Source organism: Ricinus communis, chromosome 7 (assembly GCF_019578655.1).
Source record: "Ricinus communis isolate WT05 ecotype wild-type chromosome 7, ASM1957865v1, whole genome shotgun sequence".
NCBI classification, from domain to species: Eukaryota; Viridiplantae; Streptophyta; class Magnoliopsida; order Malpighiales; family Euphorbiaceae; genus Ricinus; species Ricinus communis.
In genome coordinates this window covers 9,786,520-9,810,228 of record NC_063262.1, presented here as the reverse complement: position 1 = coordinate 9,810,228, position 23,709 = coordinate 9,786,520, and the positions used below count along the sequence as shown (strand labels likewise).

Below are 23,709 nucleotides of genomic sequence, written 5' to 3'. Positions count from 1 at the left end.
AACTTTTCCTTATTACAATTTGGTCCCTCAACTTTCTTAATTACTTACAATTCCATCCTTTATAATTTCTTCCAAAATTTTCAATATATAATTTTACTTATATAAATATGCATTTGGGAAAATTTTGAATAACCAAAATATAATCAATTTCCAACTCAAAATTTAATACTACTAATCAATTATAATACCAATTTTTTTTTTTTTTTATAAAAACATCCCTTATAATTTCTTAAAATTTCAAACTAATTGGGTATAGAAAATAACTCATTTATTAAATATATAAAAATTCCGAGTGTTACACTGTCCATTAGCACTATTCCATAACTAGTCTTTAACCGTCAGATACTACATATTTAGTTTGGTCTGCCAGCATAATTAGGCAAAACCCGAATTTATATGCAATTACAAAACGATAAGTCTGAAATTTCTACTGCGGAGAATTTAGAATCTTAAAAGTCAAACATACCAATAAAATTAGTTACATTAAACCTGAAGATGAATGAGTCGGACTGCTAGAGGAAAAGAACTGCAGGAAACTAATAAACACCTAAAAAATAGTTAAATTTTAGACTGTCAGTCTCGAGAGTGAATTAAAACCATATATCTAAAAACGAATACAACCACTTCAATAAAATATTTGTTTAATCAATAAAATATTAGGTCATATAAAAACGCGTGTCATGCCATGATTCAATATGATATATTTTACATGCTACAGGACAAGTACCTCAGCAGAACCCTAATCCCAACACTAACAGCTTTAGCCTTTCGGCTCTCTCACTCCAACAAGACTGGCGCCTAGAGAGCGGAGCTCGACCAAGGTCCTTAAATCTAGTATGATCACTTGATTTCCAATAAAGCTGGTGCCTAGAGAGTAACGCTCGACCAAGGACCTTTACTCCGGCAAACACACTCTACACAGCCCAGAGAGTTGAACTCGACCAGGACAAGTCCTAAAATTTATTCTTTTACTAGTTGTCTCAGATTCATACTAGTGCACACACGGTCCTGATGCAACTTAAGTGGCAAGTTCTACTGCCGTCTCATCCCGAGTCAACATGCAAACATAATATCAATGATGTAGAAAATGATATATAAATAGTAAATGAATGAATAATTCAAATCTATAAATCAATTAATCAGAATTACTATTTAAGATCTTTTCAAGACATATGTATAACAAATATATGACTTTAAATCATAGTTCTAACGACCTTCTTGCTCTGCTCCTAAGCCTCGGGTGGAGTGAGTTGAAATGATGGATTATCTATTCACAGGAACAATTCAATGAATAAAAGTAAAATATTTAATAAATAACCCTAGGCCTAGACTCCTAGAACTGACTGTCTAAGAATTTTAATTTGGAAATTCTATCGAAAATCCGGCAAAACCTCCCTTAAATTATAGATGTTTACCCCCGTATAACAGGTTCAGTAGCTGCCAGAAACACTTCTAATATTCAATAATTAATTAATGGGAGTCGGGCCACCAAAACTACATCATTTTTTCTGATTTTGTAACACACCACGGATTACAATTATTGGCAGTCGGTCCGACATAATATTTATTTATTTGGATAGCCAACCCACATAAAATTTTATGGTATTAAACTAACTCAACTCCATCACATCCACCACAAAACAACACAATAATTAATCAAATAAATTTTTAATTAACAATCTCTAAGAAAATCAATAGGCTAAAGAATTATCGAGACGCTTGATAAATCGGCCTACTCGCCTTCAGTCGCCGGAGTCCGATCGACGATCCGAGCGCGCCTACAGACTCAAAACAAGGCAAAGACGATGATTTTATCACCTAATTCTCCGATCAGATCTCCGATCATCCAAAGAAAATTACGGACAGTATCGACCGTCGATTTTCAAACAGAGTCCGATCGCTGCAAAACTAGTGCCATTGGAGAGCTTGAGCTCACAGAGTCTGAATATGTCCTCTGATTGTCGGAAGCTCAACGGCACTGGCCGGAAAAGCAAAAAATCCAAACTGCCTTCACTTTGCCGGAACTCTCTCCTTCGTTCACCATTGTCGATGTTGCTGCCCCTATTTGAAAGCCCTCAAGTCACTAGTCATTTTAAGACCAAAACCGCGGCTATTGGATGCCGGAAATGCCAGGAACGGCGTTGGAGAACGGCTACCTTCTTCGCCATTTTCCGCCGCTCCTCGCCACCTGCAGCTGCTGCCGCCACTACTGCTGTACTCGCCAGCACCTCCTTTGCCTCTAGCTGTTGCCACCACGCTCGGACGGGCCTCCTTCGCCTTCTGCCATTGAAGCCGATGAAGCTTCTCCTTCTCCCTCTTCTTCTTCCCCGATCTCTTCTTTTCTTTCTTTTCCTTATCGCCATTTGGTCCCTCGACTTTTGCTTAATAACCATTTAGTCACTCATTCTTTTTAATTACCAACAATTTTCCCTGCGAAATTCCTGTTTAACCTCCAACTTTTCTGTAGCATTTTAATTAAGCCCCTAACTACTTTACAATTATTAAATAGAAAGTTACTTAATTACCCTTGCTTTTAATGATGAAATTGCTAAAATACCCTTATCGACATATTTAATTACAAAAATACCAATCATGAAATCTCATTTAAACCCCATATTAAAGAAATTATACTTTTAGCCCCTATCTCATAATTAGTTACCAAATTAATCCTAACACTTAATTAACTTAAATAATCAATTGGTTGACTATCTTTTCAATTTAGTCCAAAACCATTTACTAATTAAAATTCGTCATTCCCCAAGTAAATTCTTTTATAAAAATATTATCTACTATTTCTTTTATAACTTTCAATATAATATTTAATTCATATACTCATATTGAGAAAAACTTTGAGTGTGACCTATATATAAATATGAAAACATAATTTATTCCCTAAGAAATTCACTTAATTAATTTTTTTTAAATCAAACTAATTAGATATAGAAAATAAATCTTTTTATTTTTATCTAGCATTGAAATTCGACTTTAAATCATTCCAATTCAATTATCAAAATAAAACTAAATTAAATTAAATAAAAACTCGTTATTAGTTATTAATAATATTATTATTTTTATTAAAAAGAATTCGGGTATTACACTGTGGGCCCGTGCACTTCCTACTGTGTTTCTCCTATGGGTTTGTGCGAGATTTCATTGCCGAAACGTGGCTCGCTCCAAAACAAATTCGAGTAAATTCTTAAACATTTTTTTATTAACTTGTATATATTCTAGAAGTTCTTAATTGAGGACAATTATTTAATTAAGTCCTATGAATAAATTTTAAAAATGAAAAACAAAAATAAATAAAAATTTAAATAGCTTGACAATTTTAACTAAAATTTAAATTTTATTAATAACTTAAACATAAATAAAAATTTAATTAATAAAAAAATATTTAAAGCCTAACGGAGATAACTAAAAAAAATTAGCTAATTCTTAACTAATGACAAGCAAACTAAATAGATAACTAAGTCCTAATATATTTCTTATATTTCCTTAGACGTCCTCTCTCTCTCTCTTGGCCTTTGGTGGTGTGTCATCCTTCCTTGGGTGTCCACAACCTCTTTTAGGCATGATTGCTTCGGGTATGATGTATTCATACTTTTTTGGATGCCCACAACCCATTCTTGGGTAGATAGTTATCACACTCTTACTTTCATACTCACTTTCATTATTTCATCCGAGTTTTCTTCTTCCTCCATAGAGACTTCATCAATTAGATATCTTTCTTGATGTTTTCTTTTAGAACATTCAATTTCCATAATTTTCTCAAGAGTGAGAGGTTTTTCCATAGGTTTAGGGTAAGCTCTACGATAAGCATAAAAAGTGGTAAGTTCTTCGTGCTTAAAGTCATAATACATCCTAAGCCTTCTTTTTAGGTGCCAACATTTAGAAAATCCAGGTGGTGGGAATATAGTAGGTGATTTTCTTCTAGTCCTTTTCATATGCCTTAAAGCTCTTCTTGAACTATATGGTATTGATGGTGGTGTGAATGGTATGGGTAATCTCCTTTTTAATCTTTTATGATTCCCTAGAGGCTTTTCTTAAGCTTAATAGCTTGGATTGTGGTGTAGGATGATGTGGTGATGATGATGGTGGGTGATAACTCACTTCCTTTTGCCTAAAATTCATGATGATTAAGAGCTTTGAGAATAAGATAAATTTTTTAAATAGCTCTTACTAAGGGGGGGGTGGGGGGGGGGGGGGGGTTTGTGTTTTATATATAGAGGTTTTCTCAATCCTAGTTTGATTAGTAGATGATTACACCCAGTCTTTGAGAATAAATTTTTAAATAGCTCTTACTAACGGGGAGGAGGGGTGTGTTTTATATATAGAGGTTTTCTCAATCCTAGTTTGATTAGTAGATGATTACACCCAGTCTTTATTGATTAGAACTCCTAATTATTTCTTATTTCTTAATTGTTTATCCTAATCCCATAAGAAAACCAAAATTCTAGTTTTAAATAAATCTCTACAATTATATGTCACATAATTAATAAATAAATACTCATGAAATAATAAAATTTAACTAACCATTAAAGCATAATATTGAGCAATAAAATTAGTCTTACCACATGAAGAACCCTTTTGCACTTGAGGATACATTTAGATGCTAGGATGCTTTAAGTCACTTGCAAGTCCCTAAAAATACAAATAAAAATATTTTTTTAATAAAAATTAAAACATAATATAAATAATAAATGTACTAAAAATTTAAATATAAAAATGCTAAATTTATTGTCTATAGCTAGACATTGTCAAGTTGAGCTCAAGTTACTAGTGCATCCATGTACTTCACTTTATATCCATAAGTCATTTCTTCATAATACTGCTTTAAACGATGGTGATTCACTTTAAAATGCTTTTGCGTCTTATTATTGCATAGTTCCACTGCATCGCGGAAAGATACAATTACTACTTCCAAAGGTCCATTCTACCTTGACTTAAGCTTTCTTGAAAAAGTTTGAAACACAAGTTAAATAATAAAACTTTCATTCCAGGGAGAAAAGACTTATGAAGTAGATTCTTGCCATGTTATAGTTTGACATTCTCATATGTCTCACTATGCATCTTTTCAAGCTCCTTTAGATGTAATAGGTGTTCTTCTCCCGCTTTAGTTAAGTCCATATTTAGCTCCTTAATAGCCCAATAAGCTTTATGCTCCAATTCAACAAGTAAATGGCATGTTTTGCCAATACTAGCCTACAAGGACTCATTCCAATAAGTGTCTTGTAACTCGTGCAATATGCCCAAAGAGCATTGTTCAAGTGTACTGCCCAATCTTTCCTTGATAGGCATACTGAATTTTCAAATACCGACTTAATTTGCCTATTACTTACCTCCACTTGTTTTGATATTTTTGGGTGATAGGGAGTTGCAACTCTATGAGTTACTCTATACTTTTTTAGTAAAGCAACAAGTGCCTTGTTGTAAAAATGGATTCCCACATCACTAATGACTACTCTAGGCATTCCAAACTTGCTAAAAATATTATCTTTAACAAATTTACATACAAAGTTAGTATCATTAGTTCGGGTAGCAACTGCTTATACCATTTAGATACATAATCAACAACACGTATATATTTATAGCATGAGAAGGTGAAAAAGGTCCCATAAAATCAATGTCTCATACATTAAACAATTTAACTACAAGATTAAAAGGTTGAGGCATTTCATTTTTGTTACTAATGTTTTCATTTCTTTGGCATCTATTATATTTTATACAAAATAAATAACATCCTTAAATAACAAAGGCCAAAAGAAACGTGATTAAAGAACCTTGTAGGATATCTTATTACCACCCAAATGATCTCCACAATGCAGCTCATGGCAAAAATCAAGAATACTTTGTTGCTTTTTCTCATGAATACATCTTCTAGTGATTTGATCTGAATAATGTTTAAATAAAAAGGGGTCATCCCAATAATAATGCCTATATGCAGATAAAAATCTTTTCTTTTTCTGCCAACTTAAATCTACTTTCATAATACTACAAGCCAAGTAATTAACAATATCAACATATTAAGGCTCATGATTTGTAACAATTAATTTTTCATCAGGAAAGATTTTATTGATTGCCTTTGTAAAACCAAGATTATTAAGGTCAGAAATCAATCTAGAAAGGTGGTTAGCAACCACATTCTCATGACCTTTTTTTATCTTTAATTTCTATATCAAATTCCGGTAATAGGAGTATCCACCTAATAAGCCATGGTTTAGCATTTGGCTTAGTCAAAAGATATCTCAAGGCTGGATGATCTGAATGCACAATAACTTTAGAGCCCACTAAATAAGATCTAAATTTATATAATGAAAACACAATAGCCATAAATTCTTTTTCTGTAGTAGAAATTTATATAACATGTAAAGCCTTATCAACTCTTTGCTCAAAAACTGCTCCTATAGCATAATCAGATGCATCACACATGATTTCAAAGGAAAGATACCAATCAGGTGCCACAATAACAGGTGCACTAGTCAATTTCTCTTTCAAAGTATGAAAAGCAAAAAGGCATGCATCATCAAAAATAAAGTTCACATTCTTAGCCAGCAATTCAGTTAAAGGACAAGCAATTTTAGAAAAATCTTTAATAAAATACCTATAAAATCCTGCATGACCAAAAAAACTTATAATGCCTTCATCAAAGTAGGTGGAGACAATTTAGCAATTGATTTGCTTTATTAACTTCAATTCCTTTGCTAGACACCACATGTTGTAGCACAATTTTAGAAATTTTTTTAGTATAATGCCTATAACATCCTACATGACCAAGAATACTTCTGATGCCCTTCACAAAAGTGGCTGGAGGAAGTTTAGTAATTAAATTAGTCTTTGCCTTGTCAACTTCAATTCCTTTGTTAGAAACCACATGTTAGACTTTTAAAAATATAATTAAAATGCTATAATCTAGAATTAGAGTCATTGTTGATTTAAAACTATAATAGAGTTAGACTATTAGAATTAGAATTATACTAAATGAAATTAAATTGATAAATAACTAAATTAACCTAACAAATTAAAGAGTTAGTAAAACTCTTTCAGGAAATTTATTTATTCTCTTTTTATTTTTCTTCACACTTTTGTACATATTATGATTTATATATATTATGATTAGAATATCAAACAACTATTTGGATAGTCTAATTATAATTTATTTAAATATCTATTTTTTTGTTAATTTTTACATTTATAGAGATAATAAATTATTTGCAGCAAGATTTTGTTGAGATAATAAATTATTTGCAGCAAGATTTTGTTGATGTCAACAAAAGTTCTTATATGAAAGTAATAAACTATCTTTCATATATTTCATCAATTTTAAATGAAGCTATTACTATTAGTAAGAAGTGTAACAAAATAATAAATAAATATATTCTATAACAATTTAATAAAATAAATATTTTTTCAAATTAGATAAAATAAAGGTGACTTATTAATACATATTTTATTTTACTTATAAATTATTGTATATTATAAAATTTAATTACATTTTTACGATAGTAAAAACATTCTAAATGCATCCTTTAATTATACTAATTTGATGAAAATTTATTTCTTATTAAAATCTTAATTAGTATATAATAGGTCATGACTAACCAGACACTAGTATAGAAAAAAATAAATATTATGTCTAAGTGAATATAGTTAATGATATTACTATTATTTCAAAATCTTATATATATCTTAACCTTAATACAAAGTATTCTCTTTTCAATCTTATGCTCTTCAGTTCTTAGATATTTCATATTTGTCCAAATCGAATCTTGGAGTCAATAGAGTAGAGTGTTAGATCATATGATTTCTTTGAGAAAATCTTAATTTAATTAAGATTTTGGATTGAATTTACATGTATATTTATAAATGGTAATTAAACTGATAACTAAACTAAAATAAATCAAGACTGTAATTTATATAAGTTAATATATTATAATAAAAAATTTTAGCTATTTTATTATATCACACTTCGACTATTTTATTTTTTAAATTTTATAAATATTATTCATTAAAGGTGAGTGCCACTGAAAATAATAATTTTGGGGATAGTTTATATGCTCTTTTAAGTTAACATAGACTTGTGATATGTTTAGTATGGTTTTTTTATAATTTTGTTATATTGTTAGTCTTTACTTTCATTATTCATGCTGTTTTAGTTAGGGCAGAGCATGGATCTCGATGATTCCCGCCTAAACCAAATAACCGTACCGAAAAATACCAGAATCGAAATAACTGAAATTTTTTTATAACCGAATTGAACTGATTCGAATTTTTTTCTATTACGGTATGGTACTGGTTCTTTAGTAAAAACCGTACCATAACCGTATCATAACCGATCCGTCTTATACTGATCCGAACCAAACCGTAAAACCGAATTTTTACATATATTTATTAATAATTATTTATATTATATAAATTATACCTATTAAAAATAACTATAATATTATAAATTACTTTATACTCTATAAAAAAATTATTTGATATTTATCATTTTATATAATTCAAGCAATTATTATCGAAATAAAAAAATACTACATATTAAAAATAACTATAATATTATAATATATTTTATATTCTATAAACAAAATAAGTTATATATTAATATATCATATAATATACTGATACTAATATATATTACTCTAATACTAAATTTATAATTTACTATCTACTAACTTAACCCTAATATATTTTCTTACCACATACTACAAGCCTACACCTAACAGTTTGAACACACTATCTTCCTCTTTAAAACACATCACCGCACCTTCCATTTTGCAATTCATAAAGACAAAATCCCTAAGGCAAATTTTTGGATAGAAAATCAAAAGGAAGAAGGAAGAAATTCGCTCGCGTAGACGTCTTCCTCTTTAGAACACACTGCCGCACCTCTTAATTTTCAATTCAGAAAGAAAAAATCCCTAAGGCAAATTTCTAGATAGAAAATCAAAAGGAAGAAGGAAGAAATTAGCTCGCCTAGACTTCTTCCTCTTTAGCGCCACGCATAATTGGCTCGCAGAAAGGTAGAAGCAAGAATTGGTTCGTGTAGACGTCTTCCTCTGTAGCGCTCTTTCTTTCCATAACTGTGTCGTCGTTACTTAGTCCCGAGTATTTTTCTTTTCATTTTTACTTTTTTATTTTTATTTTTGACTGGTAGATTGTTGACTGCAACTATGAAAAATATCTTGTTTTAATGATTTCCATCTGCAAAATATTTTTATGCTATCAGTAACATATATTTTAATAGTTTGTATTTGAACATTGAATGAATTATTATACTTGTAAGTGACTGAATTGCAAAACAAGTTGTTCAAGAATGTGATTGCAATTCTAATTCAGATTTTCATGCTACTTTCTTTAGGTTGGTAATCATATTTTCTCTAAATGTATTTGATTAAAGATGAGATTAAAGTTGTATTTTTTAAAATTTTTAGAACCGAAAATAGCACCAAACCGAACTGTATTTAATCGTAAAAATTGGTGGAATACGGTATGGATCCTTTTATGTTTGGTACGGTACCGGTACCTTCAATTTTAAAAGAATCGAGGTTTGGTATGGTACTGATAATTTATAGATAACCGAATTAGACCGATCCGTGCTCAGCCCTAGTTTTATAATCCTATTTTTGCATGTTTTGCTATATTTTTAGACACGGATGTTGAATTTTTTTTACAAAATTTTTTTTTCTTGCTATATTTTTAAATGTTGCCATTGATTAATTTAATTATTAAAAAATGCTTAACGAGCTGAACTCAAGCTCGAGCTCGAATTGTTCTTAATGAGCTTGAACTTGAGCTTTTCTCATTACGCAACCACTTAACAAATCAAATTTCAACAGAGCTCGAGCTATTCATTGGAGTGAGCTAGTTGCGAACTGAGTTGAGCTAATTCGCGAGCCTAATAATTTTTTAAATGAGCCGAGCTCGATCCTCTGCCAAAATTAAACAAACCAAGCCTGAACTTATTGATATTCGGCTCGGCTTGGTTCGATTAATACCCTTAGCGACAAAATCCCTAAACATTCTAGATCCCTACCCAGTTTTTATATCGGTCTCTTCCTTCACTCCTAAGACTCAAGGATATGCGTAATACAGTGACAACTTGAGGGTTCTTCTATCCATCTCATCATCTTTTTTGCTAACTGTGCTTTACTATTCACATGATTATGATTAATTTCATAACATGCTCAGATTTAGATTTAATGTTCTTTATGATAATCTTAATCATCTGATTCTTATCTTAATTAAATATGTATGCCTAGTGTTTGAATTTGATAACTTCTAGGCTAATTGATTAGATTTACATGTGAGGGTTGATTGATCAAGAGATTTGCTATGAATGGATTAGATAAGTTGAAATTGTCGTTCAATATAGATGTGCTTTTTCAAAAAAGTTTTAAGTTTCATATATGCTATACGACGAATCTCCTTGTTTTTTTGTTAATCTGCCTCTTTCATTGCCAACATGCTCAGGATTCATTAGACTCTTTATTTATTTTTGTTTCTTTATGAATGATTAGTCTATCTAGCATGTTAGATTGTTAATTTTTAGATCTGTTCATGTTTTGGCTAAGATTAATGCATGTTTCTTATGAGTTGCCATTTTCATGTGCTTGGGCTTAAACCCACTATTCTATAGATTATCTGCGTCATTTTCTTCATTTTAATCACATGCTAATTATTTTCGCCTTATTTTCATGTACGTTGATCAATTCTGGGGGTGCTTCGAAGCTTGGAATTGCTAAAAATTAAAAACTCATCAAAATTGATCGATATGTAGCTAGGGGAGCCATAGAGCCGACCGGCTCAACATACAGCCGTGTGATTGTGTGAGAGCCAATCGGCTTTGCCCTATAACTGATCGGCTATTCATGCCTTATCCGCCTATTTTTTGCTGATTTCATCTAATTTCGCCTTTTTTGCCCGTTTTAGCTAGTTTTTACTTATTTTAAGCTAAGTAGTTATAGGAGATTTGTAATTTTATTATTCTTCTTGCTTTCTTTTTCTTTTATTTTGTATTATGTACTTTGTAAAAATAGTGGAAAAATATTTATTTTGTTAGGTGATTGCTAACTTAAATGAACTCAAATATACATGAATAAAATTATACTTAGGCATGAAATCTGTAGTTTATTAGGTTAATGAGATGGTAAACAAGCTTAATCCCTAAAATTAAAATAGAATTAGGTGGGCTTTGCCATAATTAACTTATAAATTGACCCATTTGGACTGAGAAACCTAGAATAGGCTTTTACATGTAAAAAGTAGTCCATTTAGGTTAAAAGCTGGAAAACTTAGACTAAATCAAAGAAAGTGCACTGGACTAAGTGGACCTTTTGCATGAAAAATGAGTAGCTAATTAGAGTAACTAATAGGTAAGGTTGGGCCAAACCGAATAAAACTAGGCTAGAACTAGGCAGACCCATGTCACGCTGTATTGCTTAGGTGTAGAAAATATTATGTTGCATTTATAGAGAATAGGCTACTAACTATAAAATTAAAGATAGAAATACATAATTAAGGAAGTTGGTTTTCAGATCCATCTCTAGATGTGGCGATGCTTCTTTAGAAAAAGGTTTTCTAGTAATTACCAAGGTGACGATTCCCTTCTCCACATTAGTATTAGTGATTGGTTAGCATCTCCCCAATTAGGTTGAAAAGTCTTACAGTGCCGTGGTCGCTAAAAGTACTTGGATGCACTGTCGTACCCATTGCCCATAAACTTCTTATTTATAATCTTCTCCATTTTAGTCTTGCATATAAGTTGCTTATGTAGGGTATCCCTTTTTGCCTTCAGATGAGCAAAGCACCCCTTCTTGAAAGGTGGAAGCTCTAAGTCTATCCATTAGAACAACATGCAAACGTCATAGTAATGCAATCATAAATAGTCAAGTTAGCATCATTAACTATATAATTTCATATCAATTAACAATAAATTACTAACCTTGAAAATAAAAAAAAATCAAGTTAAGTCTTTTCAATTCGACACCAATAAAATCTCCTTGTTAGGTTCTCATTCATTATAAATGTCAATAAATCAACATGCATGTCGTGACTAAGAGTGTTGAATAGCGGTTCAAGAGGGGGGTAAATTGTACTTCTTAAAAATTTATGACTTAAAATCAAGACCAAATGACTTGTTACATAAATGATAAAGAGTTTGATTGTGAGCTTAATGCTCACTACACAGATATCTAATTAAGCTTAGTGAACTGACTGTTAGATACCTATAGCAGTAAGCCAACTATTTTAACTTGTACCTCAAACAACAGCAACTTATATACTTTTTTCTTTGAATAAGTGAGAGAGATGAGATGCAAATATTGTAGAGTGTTTACTTGAGGAAAATTAGATGTATGAATCAACAGTTATTGAATTTAATAGAAATTAGACAATTAATCAACTTTTGGAGATAGAAATCTTATAAATTAAACAAAGATTAACATAAGTATTTACCTTGGTTTGGTATAAAGACCTATATCCAATCCTTAAGGATCGTACCTCAATATTATCTCCACTATTTTGACTCTATCAATGGATAGAGATTAAGCCTTATAATGTCTACTACTAAGACACCTAATATAGTTCGAGGTATCTCCACTCTAACTATCCTGTAGAATTATTAGGTTTTTGTTAATCTATCACTTACTTCAATAGGTTCGAATAGACCTCTCACAAACTTTGGCAAGGGAGGATGTGTCACCCTACAAATTACAAGCTTTACTACACGGTGCTTGATAACCTTAATAAGAGAATTTTCTTTGAAAAGCGAAATAAAAATATGCAAAATTCTTATATGGATCAAGTGCAAGTTAAATTCAAGGAAAACTAGTCTTGCAAAGCAATAAATTAAACACTTACGAATGAAAGAAGAAGTAGATGAAGAGTGATAAATGCAACTTTCAGCTCTTGAGAATTTTCAAAAGTAAATGCAATTCTTTCTGTATTGATTTTTGGTAGGTGAGTTATATATTTGTAGAGCAATAAAAAAAACTAGTTGCTACATCTAAGGTTTAAATATGTATAAAGAAATCATTAAAATCTCTTTACAACTGTTGATTTAGACATATGAAAATTTTATATCTTTCTGTCAGTAGACATTAGAAAGCTATTAAAAAACTTTGTTACTGTGACAGACAACTAAAGTTGACAGATTGAGATTGCTTTTACTTCAACCAATCTGAATTAGCCGCTTGGATAAATGTGAGGAGTATGTAAGTGTGTGGAAACTAATTTGTCAGTTCAGAAAGAAGGTAGATAACTTAAAGATATTGAACAAATATCTAATATAAAGCAGATACCTTAAAAGCGTGATTTTATATCTTCTAAATCACTTTGAGAAAATCAAGCTATATTTTTTCATGATTTAAAATCAGAAGAAGATTTAAAATCTTACTGTGTACAAAAAGGCTTATTTTATTTTGAAAAAGACAATTGATCTAATTAATAAGATATATAAGACACATACATTCCTTAATGGAGATTGCTTATTATGTAAACTTCTTTTGAAGTGCATTGCTGATTTTTTTTAGATAAGATAGATGACTGATGGAGCTCTTCTACTTTGCCAGTAATTTGATCTAGTTCAACCTACATTGTTAGACATCTGTATGTACAGTACATAGTTTTGTTATCATCAAAATTCATATCATTAGATTCTTGGAGCTAACACTGACCATGCATAGAAGAAACTAATGAGTTACTGTTATAAGAAATGTAAAAGACTGGCTGAAGTGAGTTCAGTGTTAAGTAATTGAAGAAGATATTTTCAGATCTTCATTTAGAGATGCTATTATAGTTTGTTTCGAGTGTATATCAGAGGAAAGAGAAGAGAATGAAAGGACAAAAAAGAAAAATTAGCTTAAAATTGGTTTTACGGTTTTAAATTTTAAATTTAGGGATTACAATAATGAAAATGGTACATTCTAAGTTTGAAGTTGATATGAATTCAATGTGACTCTTATTCCATCCACATCATAAATGTTTAAGCTGCTTTGCAAAGTTCAGTGATTCGTATTGCAAAAATTAGATAGGCTAGAGTTTTGATTGCTAGAATTGAAAGAAATACATAAAAAAATGCTAAAAACTGTTATCTTTTAATTTTCAATAATAAATGAAAAATTTGACCTCAATGAACAACAATCTCTATTATCAATTATATATCCAAATATATTTAGGCATCTGCACACATGATTAAATAAGTTACGGAAAAAGTGAAAATGTCTATATAGGAATTGATTTAACAAATAACGATAAAACATAGTTTCAGCATATTCTATCCCATGCCCATCACCATGTTGGTATAAGCATTGTGCCACTCTAGCTAGGTTAGCTGCCACTTTAACAAACCCTTTTGAGAATAGACAATCAACAAGTCTTCGTTCTTTATTCATTTCCTTTCATGTTTCGCCAATTAAGTAATGAATGTGTTTATGGGCTTTTACTTCCGAAACTCCAGTTTTATACATGTAACATTGTATTGATTTAGAAATATCACATCTCTTTAGTTCATCCTGCAGGTAAATAAAACATATAAGATCAACAATGAAAATAATTTGAAAGAATAAGAAATTATAAAGAAGAGGAGAAAGGTATCCGTACCAAAGATGTTCTAAGGTTATTTGCAAATCTAAGAATCATAGATGATAATGGAATTATATCGGGATAATCCTTCATGCATTTCAAAGCTTCATTTGTGATTGGAAATCCTTCAAGAAAATAAGTATGGACTAGGATAACAGGAGCTGATATAGAAATCCATATCCATATATTCTTGCAGTTTTGGTGTATATCCACTATAGTACCATTTGGCCTCCACTAAATATGATTTACATAAATCTGCCCACTGAAATAATTTACCAAATTAATACATGAATGGATCAACAATGAGATACTAAAAAAATTAGAGTAAAATAAAAACATATTAAGATTATAAATGAATTTAGAAATAATTTAGAAATAGCATCAATACATACAGCTTTCTTCAAGTAGGGAATGGTATGAAATCCTTGTTTCCTAAGGACATCATAAGCTATTTCATTGATTGAGTAATGGAGGGCCAGAAAACATAACTTCATATAGTCAGGAAGCCGGTCCATTGCATCAACATCCCACCTGAAATTATAACATTAAATAAACATTAACATTTATTATGCAATAACCTAATCATTTATAAATTAAAAGATGTAATAACACTATCTAGCTCCAACCTTCCAACAACATCTGTAAACAACTCGAGTACATCCAAGGTGCCATAAATGTCATAAATATCATCAATTATTGTTATTAGTGAATTAACTTTGGTAGACATTCTTCTAAAATATGTAAACTGTGACTCAAAATTCTCCCATACTGGCCATAAGAAGTTCTCCATTAACCTGTCTCTTGCAAAGCTTAACTTTTCACCGAGACCTGTATTTCTCCACCACCTTTATAGTAGACCAAGACAAACTAGTATCATTAGAAGCCATGTGCATGCAAACTAACTGAAAACTGTCTTTCTTACCTTTTTTAATATAACATAGTGGATAATCCAAAAGTCACCCATAACATTATGAGAAACAATGAGTAGCATATTTGACAATTAGATTATAATTTATTATTATTTTTATTTATAAAGTACCTTTTTGCACTTTGTTTGGACCATTGCAAAAATATAGGATTTCCATTTATTTTAGCTTGAATGGCAGAAAATCATATGATAATTAGTATTTTTAAAGGCTATTAGTATTTTCAAAAAACAATTAATACTAATATGTAGATTTTTTTTCAAGAAAACCTCTTTTAACCCCAACAACAATGTCAAACGCTTCCTTAGAGGAGAAAGAAGGCACGGTTCCTTATTAGCAATTTAGCACATAAGTGCTCAGCATAGTTGTTTGGTTAGTACCAATTCTTAGGATGCTAAAATAGCACCAGTTTCTCTTCAGTATTGTGCAGTTTTCCATAAACAATGACATTAGCTTATGAAGTTTGTGACTGTTGCTAGGTCAATTAATTTTGAAGCCTATGAAGCTACTGCTATAGCAAATTATATTGATGAGCCGGTCAAGTGGACTAATAGTTGAACTTTGTGGCTAGTTTCAGTAATATCTTCTCATGGATGAGTTTTTAATGAGACTATACTGAGCTTTTTTTCTAAAAAAAAATAGAGAGATCTAACAAAGTAATTAAAACCATGTTTTCTTCTTAAAACTTGCATGTACATGCAAATTCTTCAAATTATTAGAACTCAGAATAGCTAAAATAATCTATCTAATTTTTTCCAGCATGATACTATTTTTTTGCTTTGACAGATTCCAGCATGATACTATTTCTGCCATTAATATTATATATCATAAAACGTTATTCATTACCTTTGGTTAGATCCAGTAGTTTAAAAATTAAATTGGAGAGCAAACCAATCAAGGACTTATTTACTGGTTCAATTAGTTTGATAAGTTGGACTGCCGGTTAAACCGGTCTAATAAAAATTAATTATATTTTATTTTATATACTTTAACATAATAATTATAATAAACTAATGATAAATTATCAATTTTTAGTATTTAATAAAGTTCAAAGACTAAGATCTAAACAATTAAATAATATAATTAAAATCTAAAAAATTTAAAATAAAATTATAAAAGAATATTTATTCATATTTTATGAAGAGAAAAATATAATTTCTAAATTTTGTTAAGCAATTAAGATTGGTCATATAAAATCCTGATATAATTATTAATTAATTATAAAGTTATACAATATGAATCATAAAAATCTATTTTAGAACTTACTTATTCTTTATAATTTTATAATTAAGTTTCTACATAAAATGACAATCCTAAAATTATAAATGACAAAGTCTCATTAAAATAATAATCATTAAATCTCGCAGCAAAGACATTTCCCGTCAATGGCTGAAGACATTTAATTATAATTGAAGATTCATATCCAATGTATATTCCTAATCTTCTATAAGATCCTACTTTTGCACGATATGGCGTGTCAATTAAGACATAAACAACACATCCAAAATTCTCAAATGAGAGATATTTGGCTCCTGGCTAGAAACTAACTATAATGATGAAAGTTTATAATAACTAGTTGACATGATGCGAATAATAGTTGTTGTATGTAAAATTGCATGTCCCCAAGCAATTATTGGGAGGTTTTTTTTAATAAGCAATGGTCTAGCTATTAATCGAAAATGTTTAGTAAAAGATTCTGCTAGACCATTTTAAGTATAAAAATAAGCTACTGGATGTTCAACAGTTATTCCAATTGATATTGTAATAATCATTATAAGCCTTATACGCAAATTCACAGGCATTATCAAGATAAATTGTCTTAATAGCATATTTTAAAAATTGTGTACTAAATCAAATTATTTGAGAAAGTAATCTAGTAAATGCCAGATTTCGAGTTGATAATAAACACATATGTGACCATCTTGTTGATGGATTTATTAACATCATAAAATATTTAAATGGTCCACATGGTGGATGAATTGGTCTATAAATATCACATTGTATATGTTCTAGAAATCTAGATGATTTATTTTGAATTTTGTTTGGTGAAGGCCTAATAATTAGTTTTTCTTGTGAGCAAGCCGAATATGAAAATTCATTAGATTAAAGAATCTTCTGATTCCTTAATAGTTTTTTCCATCATTGTTGATCCAGGATGACCTAATCGATCATGCCAAATAAGATAAATATTTGGGTTAGTAAACTTTTGATTTATTATCATATTTATTTCAATAGTACACATATAAGTGTAATATAAGCCAAAGGAGAAAGCATGTAATATCTCCGATACATATTTCTTTTATGTTGTGAGGGTTGTAATATAGAGAGATATTCAATATTTTTCACATTTGTAGTTTCAATATAATATCCATTTTGGTGAATATCTTTAAAGCTTTATAAATTTCTACGAGATTTTGAGGAGAATGATGCATTTTTAATAAAAAAATATGTACCTCCATGTAGCAATATATTTGCTCTTTCGGAGCTTTCAATTATTCTTTTACTACCATATATTATCTTGATATAAGTTTCTTCCATCGTTAAATGAGAAAAATATTTCTTATCTTTTAATATAGTGTGCATGGTAGCACTGTCTGCAATACATAAATCTGCATCATATATTCTTAATTCTACTAATAATTGAGTAGAATCCATAATATTTTATCTTTCTATATAAAAAATAAATAACACGTCAATTAGTATCAATCTTTTACAGACTAATATATTTATTTCTTCAGAGACATAAAAATATTATTTTTTTAATAAATTGGGATACTAATTTCAAAATATTTAGTTCTTTAGGAATTTATGGTCAAAACTCTTTAAGAATTTATATCTTAATTATTTATTTAATAGTTCTTCAAGAGCCAAAACTAATACTAGTTTTTTATGAACTAGAATTTATAATACAAGTTCTTCAGGAACTAAAATTTATAATATAAGTTCTTTAGGAACTAAAATTAATAATACAAGTTCTTCAAAAACTAAAATTTATAATATAAGTTTTTCAGAAACTATATATAATACTAGCTCTTTAGGAACTAGAAATTAATTTATATTAACTAATATCATATAATATATTTATAATAAATAAATAAAATAAGATAGAAATAAAATAAAACTATGATCCTATGAAGTATGGAGATATGATTGCAACATAAATAGTATTTGGCAAAAATAAAAAAATTTAGTAGAATTTCAAAAGTCATAAAATCAAAATAAAGAAATAGGTGCTATATACTCATTAGAAATATCAAAATTGGTCTACTTTAAATTTTATTTTAAGCAATCGTGTTGATAACGTATTGTAAAATAAAGAATAATAAGAAAAATAAAGAGTATTGTAAAGAACAAGAATAAAGAAAAAAAAAAGAGAAAGTAATTTTTCTATATGTGTATACATATCATTCCACTAATTGTAACACTTATTTATAGGCTTAAAAATTTACAAAAATAAAATTATGTATACATAAAATATATATCCATAAATATAATAATAAACATATAATATAACTCAAACACTTTAATTTTATTGTTACATCAATCATATAAATCAAATTATTTTTTTATTCATTTAAGCAACAAAATTATTCTAGCTCATGTCTTGTTTTTATATCAATCATGATTGGTGCTTGACAAGCATTGAATTATCAATTTCTTTTCCTCGCAACTTGTCGGGTGCTAGCCGTCCGCATAGCGACATTGCAAATATGTCTTTATAAAGGAAGATAATGATTTATATCAACTGCCATCTTGTTTGACAAGGCCTAATAAAGGAACATTAATGATGGAAAAAAGTATAAAATTTTAAATTTATAATTTCTTAATACTATAACAATTATATTACTAGTAATTTATGCTGAAATTCATTAACAACAGTAACATTTTTAATCATTAAATTTTATTTATAAATTTTGGTAGTCATATCGAATAAATAGCAAAGCATAAAGTTTTATAATATTGCCATATCATCAAAACTTATTGAAATTTACCAGAATAAAATTATTTTATTTTATTACTTATTAACCTTTTCAATTTTTGATATATATATATGAATTGAAGTAACTATTTTATTTAATAATTAACAATTTATAATACAATAATCTAAAAGATATAAATTTAAAAATGAAATTGTAAAAGTTATTTCTTAAAATCATAATTAAAAATATTATATATTAAAATTAATATTAAGAAGTTATTATTTATATTCATAATAATTAAATATCACAAAAATATATTTATTTTAATAAAGAATATATATTTCATTTTATATAAGATTTCTAATTGCTTTGTGTTAGATTTTGAATCGTGTCAGTTTTGAATTTATATAATTTTAAATTACATATTAAATTGATTCAATCTCGAATCACTCAAATTTTGAATCATTTCAGTTTTAAATCGTTTTAGATTTAAATCATTTCGCGTTGAAATAGTTTTATTAAATTATACTTATAAACAGTATAAAATTAATCTGATCCTGTTAGATTATATTAATTCATACTTAGAACAGTTAAATTTTTAAATCTTAAAGAATAAAAATACAAATCTTGTTAGACTTTTTTTTAATTAGCTCTTGAAAAAATAAAACTTGTAGTTTCTTTTGTTCAAATCAAAACTTGGAGTCAATAGGGTGGAGTGTAGTGTTGGATCATATAATTTCTTTGAAAAAAATTTTAATTTAATTAAGATTTTGAATTGAATTTACATATATATTCATAATTAAAAATATTATATATTAAAATTAATATTAAAAGTTATTATTTATGTTCATGATAATTAAATATCACAAAAATATATTTATTTTAATAAAAAATATATATTTCATGTCATATAAGATTTTTAATTGAGTTGTATTAGATTTTGAATCATGTCAGTCTCGGATTCAGATAATTTTAAATTATATATTAAATTGATTCAGTCTTGAATCACTCAAATTTTGAATTACTTCAGTTTTAAATCGTTTCAGATTTAAATCATTTTGCGTTGAAATAGTTTTATTAAATTATACTTTTAGACAGTATAAAATTTCGCTGAATCAAGTCTCTAACTTTGCCATTCCAAGATCAACTTTACAAACGCACGTTTGTTTTAAAAAGAAAAAGACAAATTAGCTACCGATAAATGTGGAGGGACCTTATGCCCAATGTCACGACCCCACCCGTGGGCCCGTGACCGGCACTAGGGAATGGGTAGGCTTAAGGCCACCGAAACCCGTAGTAAGCCTGACACTCACTGATTTAAACAAATCTCATCTCAAATTAATATTATTAAAACCACAAATTATCTTAATAGCTACATTCTACATAAATACTTCGGTCTGCCAGAAAAACTAGGCGAGACCTGAAACTCAGAAAATCTACAACTGATACATCTACTATTACTACTACGGAGAATCTAAGATTCACCAATTTACATACCAAATCAAATACATCACCCGATGATGAAGGAGTCGGGTTACTGAATAAGAGTCGCGGGAGAACTATGATCACGAATCCGAAAAAACATAAATGGAGGTATGGGTCTAGAGTGAGTTAAAATCAAATAATCTAGGGACTATTGCTTCTTCTCGGAAAACATAGATTATTCAAATCAGTATATCAAACCATACTATAATCATACCCTACTATTTTCTTCACATAAAATATTAATCATTCGAATCAAAATATCAACCATGCACGTAAATACAATCCATATTATAATCATACCATAATAAATAAATAAATGAATAAATAAAAATATATTTTTACTTTTACGGGACGAGTGGCTTGGTAGAACCCTAAACCCCAAAATCTAGTAGCCATTCGGCTCTCTTAATCCAATAAGACTGGCCGAGAGCAATGCTCGACCAGAACCTTACCTCCGGTCAGTCACTTAAATATCCAAATAAGAAATCTAGTAGCCATTCGGCTCTCTTAATCCAATAAGGTAGCCGAGAGCAATGCTCGACCAGGGACCTTACCTCCAAATGAATTTACACAAATCAGCCCGGAGAGCCATGCTCGACCAGGGCAAACCCATGAAAATCTTATTACATGTCCATGATCATTACCGATGTAACCCATCGGGCGGCATGTTCTACAAGCCACGTTTTCCAATTCGCAATCATCACATATAATAAATATCATTATCCCGATGAACTCATCCAACACATATCGGAAATAAAGATTAAAGATTTAAGATAAAACAACGTGCAATTTGTGAGGGAAAAATAATAACGTTTGTCTTATTATAACATACTAATAATAATATTTATATTATTTCAAATATTAATAATCAAGTGAAATCATTTATTTTGCGATACTAATAATCATATTAAGCACAAATTCTAAATAGCATATTAAAATCGGACTAGCAATAGCGCGAAAGATTAAATGACTTTAACTCACAGGGATTGGGCGACCTCCTAGCTCGCTCCGGTGCCTCGGTTGGAGCGAGCCGGTATGATCATCCAATCACGGAAAATAATTTATCAATCTGTGAGACAATCCATCATTAATCCTAGGTCTAGACTCCTAGGATCTCGACTCGGGAGAATTCTACCGAAAATCCGGCAGAACCTCCCCTACAACACGAACATTACCCCCCGTAAAAACGGGTCCAGGACCTGCCAGAAGAACACTTCAAATACTTAACGATTCAAACAATAGGAGTCGGGTCCCCAAACTTCACTATTTCCGACTCACATGACAAAATACGACTATGGCAGGCCAACTGATAGACAAATATTTTTAACTCACAAAAATCATCAAATACTCAATATAATCCAATAGACACAAATTTAAAATCAAGGATTTCTAAGATCAACGGCCAGAGAAAATTACCGAGACGCTCGGTCGACTCGCCTCCGGCCGCCGGAGTCCGATCGACGATCCGAACACACCAACGAACTCACAACAACGCTGATGGCGATCCCGCTTGGGATTTTTCGATCGACACCGATCATCCGGAGAGATTTGCGGACGATCTCGACCGTCGATTCGCAAACGAAGCCCGATCGCTACGAAACCAGTGCCATCGCGAAGCTTGAGCTGAGGAGAGTCGGGATACGTCCTCCGATCGTCCATCCTCCGCCGAATCTCGCCGAAAAAACCCAAAACGCCGCCACCATTTTCTCTCTCCACCGGATCTTCCGTTTCCGGCCACCGCTGACACCGCCACCAAAACAAAGCCGAGGCCGAGAGGAGTCGATCGGCAAGATCACGACCGACGGAAGCGCTGCGGCAAGGAAGCTTGGCCATCTTCCTCCTCGAGGCTGCTGGTGTGCTGGCCGACTGCACCCGGGACAGCTCCTTCCTCCGCTCCTCTCTCTCCCGACATCTCTCTTCCTCCCTTCTTCTTCCCCGATTTCTTTCCCTTCAATACTCGACATTTGACCCCTGAACTTTTCCTTATTGCAATTTGGTCCCTCAACTTTCTTAATTACTTACAATTTCATCCTGCAGAATTCCAATTTGACCCCCAAACTTCTTTTAGCCTTTCAATTAAGCCCCTAACTATTTAATTTGGGCAAAATCCGAATTATTGAAAATACACAATTACAAAAATACCCATGACCGACATATTTATTTACGAAAATACCAAACTCACAAATTTCCATTAAACCCTCACAAAAATAAAATTATACTTTTAATCCTTATTCCAAAATAATAATCCAATTAAATCTTATACACAATTAAATTAAATAATCAATTTCCAACTCAAAATTTAATACTACTTATCAATTATAATACCAATTTTCTCAAAATTCTTTTATAAAAACATCCCTTACAATTTCTATCATAATTTTCCAATATATAATTTTATTTATATAAATATGCATTTGGAAAAATTTGAATAACCAAAATATAATCATTTCTCAAATAGTTTACTTGAATAAAAATAAAGCTAAAATTAACTTAAATAAAAACTCACTATTAAATATATAAAAAAAAATTCCGGGTGTTACATTCTCCCCCCCCTTAAAAAAAATTCGACCTCGAATTTTAAAAGGAAAAGGGGCTTCACTTACGACTGAAACTAATTAGGAACCTCTCATCTCCATTCGGCTTCTAGAGAACTTTCCTCGGCAGAAATAAACTAAACCACAAGACTTATCGACAAAACCCTTAAATAAAACTGGCGAACCTGAAAATCCGCGATCCTCACTTACTACTCCTCGGAAACCAAATCTTTACTTACATCCACACACTGAGGATCCAACACGAGC

The 23,709-nt window shown here is 30.2% G+C and overlaps 1 pseudogene; it reads right to left on the bottom strand.

Moving 5' to 3' along the window:
• Positions 1-14,217: 14,217 nt before the first annotated feature.
• The window catches only part of LOC8275137, a 47,441-nt pseudogene continuing 37,949 nt past the window's right edge, over positions 14,218-23,709 (bottom strand).